Raw genomic sequence first — 9,375 nt, forward strand, 5'->3', positions numbered from 1 at the left:
ATGCAAAATATGTTTACATAGAAATATTGAAATGAGATATGTTTACAGATATGAGATGAGAATTACAGAAATGATGAAATGGGAATACAGAAATGTGGAAATGAGAATCTTGATGGACCATAGTCTATAGAGCACGATACCGTTACTAGCATTATATTTGTGCAACCACCCGGCTTGCATAGCTTGTGGAGAAGTAGTCGATTGGGCCTGTGAAGGGTTGTGTTATCCCTTAGGATCTGGACTAGGATTGAGTACGCCAATCGTACTACAGACGTGTTTCCTGTTTTGATCGAATCGGGTAGGCCAACCGCGGTTAAGTCCAACTTTCGAGCTACACAACCCGGTCATGTGGCGTGAATACATGACGATGTGATTATCCTCAGGATGACTTCTCATTATAGACGCGAAAATGAACCGCCATGAGCTATAAACGCGTAGTGTATTTTATATTGGTGGATGCTCATGAGCTATAAAATATTTATGAAAAGTGAAAAATGAAATGATCAGTCATGAGTTACATACGCGTAGTGTATTTTATACTGGTGGATACTCATGATCTAGACTATGAAAATGAGATATGATATGAGAAATGAACAACCATAAGTTATAGACGTGTTGTGCTATATGCTAGTGGATACCTATAGGCTAGTATGTGATTATGAATATGAAAAATGAAAGAGTACGTATATGATATAAGAAATGAATGAGTATGTATATGATATGAGATATGAAAGCTTATGTATATGATTATGAAAATGATATGAAAGTTTACAACACTATGTTTTATATTTATGATTATGAGTACATATCGATATATTTTCTTAATTGTTATAATTATTTAAATGAATGTGATGATATATTAAAACTCATGTGCTACACACAGTCAATAATTTATTTCGGCTTACTGAGAGGTGTCTCACCCAAAATTTAAACATTTTAGGAAACCAATATAGGCCGGTAGAAAGAGCTTCGAGGTAAAGGAGACTGCTGTACCCTGGGATTCAGGGTAAGTGTTAAAGTTGGGGTATGCAGTGTAACCCCTAGAGTACCTATGGATTTTTGGGGATGTACATGTATATGTGTGTGGAGATTATAGCACTCTGATATTGTAGTGATATTTTGGGATTCCTAGTATTATATTAAAGCATAGATTTGGAAAGAGAGTTACTTATGTATTTTGATGATGTTAATACTCTGCTATTGTGGTTGGGATTGTATGCATATTTTGTTTCCGCTGCTTGGTATTATTATTGAGTGATGGTTGGATCACCCGATACCCCACTTCAGGTCGGGTCATATAAATATGTGGTATCAGAGATATTTTCTAGATGATTGATTATGGCTTATTATTATAATAAAAAAATGATAGAAAAATCGGGTCATCACAATGTAATGCATAGAGTTAAAGCAGGTTGGGTAAAATAGAGAAGTACTTCAAGTGTTCTCTATGATCATAGAATATCCTTAAAATTGAAGGGGAAGTTTTATAGGATAGTTATAAGACCAACTATGCTTTATGGATTAGAATGTTGGGCGACGAAGAAATATAATATCTAAAAAGTAAAAGTTGCCAAGATGAGAATGTTTAGATGGATGAGTGGTATAATATTGAAAGATAAATTAAGGAATGAACAGATTCACAGCAAGTTGGGTGTAACTCCTATAGAGGATAAGATCAGGGAGGGATGACTCAGATGGTATTGACACTTGCAACGTAGGCCACATAGTGAACCAGTGAAAAAGAGTGAGTTAGCTATTGTGGGGGGCAGTAGAAGGGGTAGGGGTAAACCTAAAATAATTTGGGAGGAGATAGTGAGTAAAGATTTAATATCCTCAAATTTGTCAAAAAAAAAAAAAAAGAAAGGTCAATGATCGCATAAATTGGCGGAAAGGGATTCATATAAGTGACCCCACTTAGTGGGACTTAAGGCTTGGTGTATTGTTGTTGTTATTGTTAATTCATTTAGATGTTGAACCTAAGCAAAGTTGAATTTGTTCCCCTTGACATCAAAGGCAACAATTATTTATCATGGATTCTCGATATTGATATCCATATAAATGCAATGAACTTGGGAAACACTATTTTAGATGGAAATATCGTATCCCTGCAGGATCGTGCAAAAGTAACGTTCTTCCTTCATCATCATTTAGATGAAGAATTAAAGACTAAATACCTCACTGTTAAAGACCCACTTATTCTATGAAAAATTTAAAGGATAGATTTGACCACCAAAAAACTATGATTTTACCAAAAGCTCGATATGAATGGTTACACCTGAGGTTACAAGACTTTAAAGCAATTGGTGAATATAACTCATCTTTACATAAGATTAGCTCAAAACTAAAATTATGTGGTGAAAAAATTACTATGAAGACATGCTAGAAAATTGTTTTTACTACTTTCCATCCCACTAAGTACTCCTGCAGCAGATTTACTAAATTTTCTGAACTTATATCATGTCTTCTTGTTATTGGGAAAAATAACGAGTGTTTGATAAAAAACTCACCAAACTCATCCAACTAGTTCGAACCCATTCCCTAAAGTGAATATTAATACATCTCATGGTCAAGGACAAAGCCACAAGCATGGTCGTGAGTATGATCGTGGCCGTGGTCGAAAGAATCATTGGCATCAACGTAAGGCTGCAATCCCTTAGAAGAGGAATGACATCCAAAAGTGGGTAAATGATCAAAATCAGTGACCCAAGCAGCATGAAACTGAATGTTACAGATGCAGAGGAAAATGTCATTGGTCGCATACCTATCGTACGCCCAGACACATGGTTGATCTATACCAAGCCTCCGTAAAAGAAAAAGAAAAGAGTAAAGAAGTTGAAACAAATTTTGCTAATAATGTTGTTCTAATAGATCTTAATACTGGACCATCCAACTTTATTTATTTTGATGTTGCTAATTTCCTTATGAATCTAGATGAAAATAATGATGTAATATTTTAAGATATATAGTAAGTAATATTGTATTTGGTTTTAATAAATAAATAATCGTATTTATTGTTGCTATGATCAATGATAATAATGGTCGGGTTTTTAAAATATGTGTTGTAGTGTAAATTGTCTTAAAGCCTTGATCGATTCCAAGATGTCTTTGGAAGAAGTTTGTTTAGATGACAGTGCTACAACACACATAATTCTTCGAGATAGGAAATATTTGGTACTTTATTACAAATTGATGAAGCTTTATATTATAGCAGATCTAGAAGAAATCTGTTAAACTTGAAAGATTTAAGACTCAATGGATTTCACATTGAAACTACATATAAAGGAAGTAAATAATTCCCTTATATTACTTCTATTATTTCTACGAAGAAACAAATTTTAGAAAAACTATCAACTTTATCTTCCGAATTGTATTACACAAAGATTAAAGTAGCTGAATCATATAATCTCTTGCACCAAAAGTGCAATGACCCAAAGTTATTTATACTTTGGCATGGTCGTCTTGGATATCCTGAAGATGTAATGATGCAAAGAATTATTGAGAATTCACATGGTCATCCACTAAAGAATGTGTACTGTTTGCTCTTAAGAGAAATTAATTGTCAAACCATCTGTTCAAAAGTAAGTCTTGAATCTCCCAATTTCTTATAGAGAATTCATGGTGATATATGCAAACTGATACATCCACCATCTAGACTATTTAGATATTTCATGGTCTTATTTGATGCATCTACTAGATGATCACATGTTTCTCTAGTTTCTACTCGTAATATTGCATTTGTTAGACTTCTTTCTCAATTGATTAGATTATGAACTCATTTTTCCGATTATCCAATTAAATCAATTTGTTTGGATAATGCTAGTGAATTTACATCCAAAACTTTTGATAACTATTGCATGTCACTTGGAATAGATGTTGAACATCTCATTGCTTATACCCATACACAAAATGGTTTAGCTGAATATTTTATTAAGGGACTTCAACTCATTGCTAGACCTATGATTATGAGAACTAAATTGTCTTTATCTCTTTGGAGACATGCTATTCCTTATACTACATGTTTAGTTTGTGCAAGGCCAACTGCTTATAACAATATTTCACCCATGCAATTAATTTTTGGGCAACAACTTGATATTTCTTATTTAAGAACTTTTGGTTGTGCAGTTTATGTTCCTTTTCACCTTCCTCAAAGAACTAAAATGGGTCCTCAACGTAAGCTTGGTATCTAAGTTAGTTTTTATTCCCTTTCTATTATTAGATATCTTGAACCTTTAATAGGTGATTTGTTTAAATCACGATTTCAAGATTGTCATTTTGATGAAATGGTGTTCTCAACATTAAAAGGAGCAAAATCAGTGTCTGAAGCACAATATGAAATCACATGGAATGCCATGAGTTATCTCATTTAGATTCTCGCACAAATCAAAGTGAACTTGAAGTTCAGAAGATTATACATTTGCAACGGGTGGCAAATCAATTATTAGATTCTTTTGCAGATACCAAGGCCATATTAAAATCTCGTATACCTGTTGCAAATATTTCAGCACGTATTGATGTCCTTGAAGGACAATAGTTGGCTAATGAACCTAAATCGCAAGTTAAGCGTGGAAGGCTTGTTGGTGCAAAAGATAAAACTCCCAAAATGAGAAAATTAAAATCTGTAAACACTCTAGAAGAGGTTATAGAGATGGATAATCCATTCGACATTCACAAACCCATTTTTTCTGAAAATGAAATCCCTATTGTGGAACCTCTTGAAGAGGAATCTCCTGAAGAGAAACCTCCTGAAGAAGAATCTCCTAAAGAGAAAACTCTTGAAGAGACATCGCTTGAAAAGAAACAGGTACCTAGAAATAATAATGAGATCTCAATTCATTACACAGGAGAAATGTGAGATAGAAATAAAGTTATTAATAACACATTTGCATATACAGTAGCTATTGACATTACTAGAAGTAATGAGGATCCTGAACTTAAATCTGTTAATGAATGTCGATATAGAAGGGATTGACCAAAATAGAAAGAGACTATCACATTAGAATTAAACTCTCTAAAAGGAGAAATTTTTGGACATATAGTCCAGACACTAGAAAATGTTCAACCCGTTCGATACAAATGAGTATTTGTGCGCACGTGAAATGAAATTATTTGATATAAAGTAAGGATTGTGCCACAAGGTTTCTTGCAAAAACCCAGAATTGATTATGAGGAGACATATTCTCTCGTAATGGATGGAATCACTTTCAGATTCTTAATTGGGCTAGCAGTTACTGAACATGCATCTTATGGACGCAGTAACAACATACCTATATGGATCATTAGATAATGAAATTTATATGAAAATTCCCGAAGGATTTATATTGCCTGAAGAAAAACCTGAAAATTTATATTCAATTAAACTTCAACGTTCTTTATATGGATTAAAGCAATCTGGACGCATGTGGTACAATCGATTAAGTAAGTACCTTGTAAAAGAAGGATTCATAAATGATCCAATTTGTCCACGCATTTTTATTAAAAGATCAGAATTCAGATTTACTATAATTACTGTTTATGTTGATGATTTGAATTTAGTTGGGACTCCTAAATAGCTTACCAAAGCTGCTAATTATTTAATGGTGGAATTTGAGATGAAAGATTTAGGAAAGACAAAATTTTGTCTTGGCCTATAGATTAAACATGTAAATGATGGAATTTCGTTCATTAATCTAAATATATCAAAAAGGTATTAAGGCAATTCTATATGAATAAAGTTCATCTTTTGGGATCTCTAATGATGGTGCGATCACTTGATGTTAAGGAAGATCCATTTCGACCTCATGGTGAGGGGGATGAATTACTTGGTTCTGAAGTATCAAATTTAAGTGTTATCGGCTCTCTAATGTATCTGGTCAATTGTACAAGACCTGAAATTACATTTTCTGTAAATCTACTAGTAAGATATAACTCTACTCCTACTTGACAACATTGGAATGGAATTAAGCACATTCTAAGCTATTTGAGAGGTATATCTAATTTGGGTCTATTCTGCTCATTTGATTCTAAATCTCAACTAGTAGGATATGCAGATGCTGGATATCTATCTGATCCTCACGATGCTAAATCTCAGACTGGATATGTTTTTCTTTACGATAAAACCTCTATCTCTTGGAAATTAGTAAAGCAGACGATTACAACAACATTTTCCAATCATTATGAAATACTAACTATCCATGAAGCTAGTAAAGAATGTGTGTAGCTCAAATCAATGATTTCTCATGTCCAAGAAAATTGTGGTCTTTAATCAATTAAAGATATTCTAACAGTTTTATATGAAGACAATGCTACATGTATAACTCAACTAAGAGGAGGATACATAAAATGTGACAGAACAAAACATATCTCTCCAATATTCTTCTATACACATGAATTCCAGAAGAATTGTGATATAGATGTTCGGCTGATCTGATTAAGTGATAATTTAGAAGATTTGTTCACCAAAACTTTACCTACTATAACATTCAGGGAAATTGGTTCACCTCATCGGAATAAGACATCTTAAAGATCTTTACAGGAATTAATATATGAGTGACATTCAAGGGAGAGTGTTATGAAAATTGTGTATGTCAGCCCATCTTCCACCACCCAATCTTCTACCACTTTGATTTTTTCACCCCAATAAATGCATTGATATTCATATTGCCCTATAAAAGGGCGCCCTACCACTCACATTTGGAAGACATATCTATATACACATTGCATGCTTGTATACTCACATGCATGCTTGAAGTAAGGTATACATATAAAAAAAATTAGAGATAAATAGAAGAGAGATATCTTGTGAAAGGCCGATTCCGATATTTTGTACTAGGCTAGTTTCGATATTTTGTATAAAATCGGTTCCAAATCATTTTGTAATTCTGCATGTGATAGCGAAGTTTTTTATCTCAATCGCCCGTGGAGTAGGGATTATCGAATTAAGAAAATTTTTGTCACGTCTTTTTTATTTTCTATTTATTTTCCTGTATCTTTTGTAACAAATATCAATTATTCTTTCAAAAACTTCAATTACAATGAATTAACAATTAATTATTTATATCCATTTGTTTTGATTGGCTGGGACTGGCTAGTAAATGTACTGTTCATCCTGTTCATCCAGTATATATATCATGTGTGTTCAATCTGCAGATTGGAGCAGATGAGCAGATTAAAGAATGATCTGAGCGAAACCCATTTGAATTTGAACAACAAAAAGACTTAAAGTAGGAGAAAAGATAAAATCATCAAGTGGAGATCTCAGAAAAAACAATAAAATTACTCGTAATTGATTGCCTTGAACCTGTGGCTGCAGTGTATGCATACATCATCCCACGTTCAAGAATCCTAAAAGAAACAAGGAATTAAACATATACATATAAGAAGAAGAAACACAAAAAAGAGCAATGCCTGGCCTTTCCCTGTACGCCGAGCGCTAAACTGGCTTCCTTTGGATGAGAACTCTTCATGGAAAACAAGTCAACAAATTAAAGAAAAGTATATGAAAAAACTTTTCTTCTTCTTCTTCTTCTTCTTCTTCTTCTTCTTCATGGTCTGGATTTGCTTCTTGCTAGTAAACCCAAGAGCACAGGGAAAAGGTGGGAAGAAGAAGAAACCGAAGAAGAATCAAAATAAATAAAGCTAAGAGAGTCTGCGATTTAACGCAGAAGGAGAATTTTAAAAGGGCTTTAGAGAGAGAGAGAGAGAGAGAGAGAGAGAGGAGAAGGGGGAAGAGTGTTCCCAAGAAGATGACGAGCGTTTTGCGTTGATGATGTTTTCAAAGATTTTGAAATTCTAAGGGTGGGCCAACAAGAGGCCCTTCTAGTTTCACACGCTTGGGGTGTTCTCTTTGTCTTCCCCTCAACAGTCAATGATGTGTGTGTGTGTGTGTGTGTGTCTCTCTCTCTCTCTCTATATATATATAATTTATACTTCCTTGTTTGATATTTTTCACAATAAAACCAGCTGCCATGATTTAGGGTATGATATAAATCCAAAATATATTCTGGAAGAAATTATTGAATAGCCAAATGGATCATATCAATATATAATATCGTCTTTGGTATGTCTGACCCTTTTAATTTATTTGGCAAATCAACAAGTTCAATTTGGTATGCCTAACCCCTTTAATTTATATGCCAAATCAACAAGTTCAATTTCATGAATATATTTGTTTACATGTACGAGCTAGTTTATTCTAATTATTGAATGCACAACGTACGATGTCTAATATAAAATTTTTCATAGTCAAGATTTAAATCACTATATGATATTAAGCTTTCGCCAAAAATTTTAATCACCGGAAAAGACAAGAAAACATATGCATCATCAACTGCTACTAAAACTATTGATATAATTAATAAAATCGTTGACATTACTGATATAATTAATAAAATCGTTGACATTGAACAATTAGTAAAATCTTTTACCAGTGACTTTTGAAACCGCTATAGCAAATCCTATATAGCAACGGTTATAAAGACCATGGGTAAAATGGTTTCACAATTGCTGGTATATGACAAATTCTAACATTGATTGTAACGACCTATTTAACTTATCACATAATAAACGTAAACAATAATAACATCAACCCGAACCCGTGGGTAGTGGGGATAGCCTAACATAAACAGCGAAAACCTAAGTAGCAGTAAAAATAATTTACATCCACTAAGCCATTAATTATATAATACCAGAGCCTACTACGTTCCCAAAATACAGTATTTGAATACAATCTCCAAAACATCAAAATAGATTTAGAATCTTACAACAAAATCTCCTGATCCTAGATCAAAGCTTACCCTTCTAGTGGGGAAGCTAAACTCACTCAACGGCGGCCACGATCCGCCGGTCTCTTAGGGTCTCCTGAAAAATTAATTAAGTTCGGGGGTGATACACTTCTCAGTAAGGGAAAATAAACTAAACGCAGTTGTGTGACAACATGAATATATAATATAGTTATACATATACAATACATTTCATACATGTATAAACATTCGTCATAACATACTGAATCATCATATACTAATATATTTTTCTAGTAACTCATATCATTCATAAATTGTCTGTTATATCTGATAATACTGAAAACATACCCAGGATAAATAGTTAGTTGATGTCATGTATTACCCCCCATGACGGGTTGTGCAGCCCAAAGGCGGGACCCGACAATGGTTGGCCGACCACTGCGGAGTAAAAAATGTCTGTAAGTATAATGGGCCCGCCACACCCTGGTCTGGACTGCCAAGTGGACATCCACACTTTACTGAAAGCCACATCGACTATCCATCTCCCACCTCCTCGTGGGGTGGTTAGCACCAATCTGATCATAGATATCTGATCTATAAGCTACGATACCGTGCTCCTGAACTGAACTAAACTGAACTGAACTAAACTAACATTCGG

Source organism: Malania oleifera, chromosome 2 (assembly GCF_029873635.1).
Source record: "Malania oleifera isolate guangnan ecotype guangnan chromosome 2, ASM2987363v1, whole genome shotgun sequence".
NCBI classification, from domain to species: Eukaryota; Viridiplantae; Streptophyta; class Magnoliopsida; order Santalales; family Ximeniaceae; genus Malania; species Malania oleifera.